This window comes from Schistocerca gregaria, chromosome 1, assembly GCF_023897955.1.
Source record: "Schistocerca gregaria isolate iqSchGreg1 chromosome 1, iqSchGreg1.2, whole genome shotgun sequence".
NCBI lineage: Eukaryota > Metazoa > Arthropoda > Insecta > Orthoptera > Acrididae > Schistocerca > Schistocerca gregaria.
The window spans coordinates 126,824,767-126,827,268 of record NC_064920.1 but is presented as its reverse complement, the minus strand read 5'-3'; positions in this window follow the sequence as shown (position 1 = coordinate 126,827,268).

Below are 2,502 nucleotides of genomic sequence, written 5' to 3'. Positions count from 1 at the left end.
TACTAATGAAATTTTGTCCCTTGTCGGAATTGGGATATTGATGGGTACATTGAAATTGCCGAAGGCAAGACTTTACTGGAATATGCAACTGGATATTCCACTTGTATCATCAACCATGACAAGAGATAGATACCACAAATTACGAAATAATCTGCATTTTGTAAATAATTTGGAAGATCATGACGTAAATGACAAACTTTGGAAGGTTAGACCTTTAATTGATGCTTTTAGATATAAATGTATTAGTTTACCCAGGTCTCAACACCTTTCTGTGGATGAACAGATGATTCCATTCATGGGGAGGTGTAAGATGCGAACATATGTACCTTCCAAACCTAATCTTCTTGGCCTCAAAAATTTTACTTTAGCGTCATCAGATAGACTTGTCCTTGATTTTGCTATATACACTGGCAAAGGAACAATTCCTGACAGCGATCAAAAAGAACATGGCCTGGGAGCGGGTATACTCAAACTACTGGCTAGAACTATACCCAATGATTACAATCATGTAATTTACAGTGACAGATTTTTCACCAGTTCAAAATGTGTTCAGCTTTTACTAGACAGGAATATATTTCAGACAGGAACTGTTATGGCCAATAGAATAAAAGTAGCTTGTAAGTTCAAGAGAGATCAGGAGCTGCAGCGGGGCAATGGGATGAGTACGTAAGGGAGGATCAGGAAATTTGTGCCCTCAAATAGAAGGACAATAAATCCGTAACTTTCTTATCCTTGTGCATAGGAAGTGAACCAGAGGGTACCTGCAAACCATGGTGTAATACAGAGAAAGCAAAGGTTAGTGTCAAACAACCAGCCATCATCAAAAGCTATAATCGCAATATGGGTGGCATTGATATTTGTGATAGATACATGGCATACTATAGGTCAAACATCAGAACAAAAAATTGGACTATCAGAGTATTCAACCACTTCACTGATTTAGCCATAATTAATTCATGGATTACGTACAAAAGGTGTTGTCAAAAAGAAGGGATACCAAAACAAAAGTGGATGTGTCTCAAACTTCAGAATTCACTTGTCGCACGACTTGGTAAAGTCTTCAAATATTGTAGACTCACTGGAACTGTCGAAAGAAATTTCTCAGAGTGTGACACAGGAGTATGTCAGCAGTTCTGATGAAGATGAGCAGCATCAGCCCACAAAACGAAGACGAATTGTACCAAAGCCAACTAGAGAAAGCAAATGTGACAGGGTTGACCACCTTCCTGAATATATTGATAGTAGTTTTGCCTCAAGGTGTCGATTACCAGGGTGCAAGTCACGTTCTCGCATAATGTGTAAAAAGTGCAAAGTTTATTTGTGCGTATTAAAAACAATTGTTTTGCTAAATTCCATAAGAATGAGAAGTAATGTGTTCATAAAATCTAATGTACATAAAAATGAGAAGTAATGTACACATTTTTCATTGGTAATAAAAATATGAAAATACTATGACATCGGCATTTATTTCTCTGTTGAGACCCAATGTACACTCGTGTACATTCAATTACTCAAACATTATATAAAATAAAATTTCAAAATTAGTTTTTTGTGTTACTTTGACATCAGATGCACCAAACAAAAGCAACTGAAACATTTTTCCATTCTTTGTTTATCTTCGGGACTGAAGAGGTTAACAAAGAGATGCCATGACTATGTTATTTGAAACTGAAATAATGACAATTTGAAGGAATCTGATTTTGAAATCTCCGAATTCAAAGTTCGAGAATATGAGGCTCTTAAATATTTTGACTGTGTAATTTGCACTAACACATTGACCATTCCTGATGGCTAAATGCATTTCTTTGCTATCGGCATATGGCGACAGTCCCACAAACTGTCTAAAGCCGTGACGAGAAGCTTAGATAACTATTCAACATAGTGACGACTAAGGTTAGCTAAACTATTAGAACTGATAGAATTAACTTAAACATGTTTTACAATATTTACATAAATGTTTTACATTACAAAACGGTTACCGCACCTGTAATGGAAAACGCGCCAAGTCGTCACTAGAGGTAAAACAGAAGTGTGTCCTTTGCGGCAGCAAGGGAGACGTACAACATTTATTTATTTAAACAAAATACATCACATTCACTGGGATTACATGAGACATCTTCCGGAGGACGAAAACCGAATTTCGGAAACTCGTTTTTCACTGTCGTGTTCACAGATATTTTGAGGAAGAATAAAATGGAAGATGTCGAGCAAGTGCCTCAGACATGTTATGCGATTTAGACACGGATTAAAAGCAGGTGATGACGCTGTAGGGAAATGACGGCTGAAAATTGTAGCACGTCTGAAATGTCTCTGCAACATCCGCTTCACTGGTTGTGCAAAGTGCGGAGAAGCGCCATCTTCAATAAAAAATGATGCTACCCACACATCTACGCTGTTGAAGGGGTGGAATAAGCAAGTTGCGCAGAAGACTCATAGTTTACAGTTAATAGGTCCCGCAGGACTACCTCCTCCAGAAGAATACGGCTCTACAATAAGCGAAGC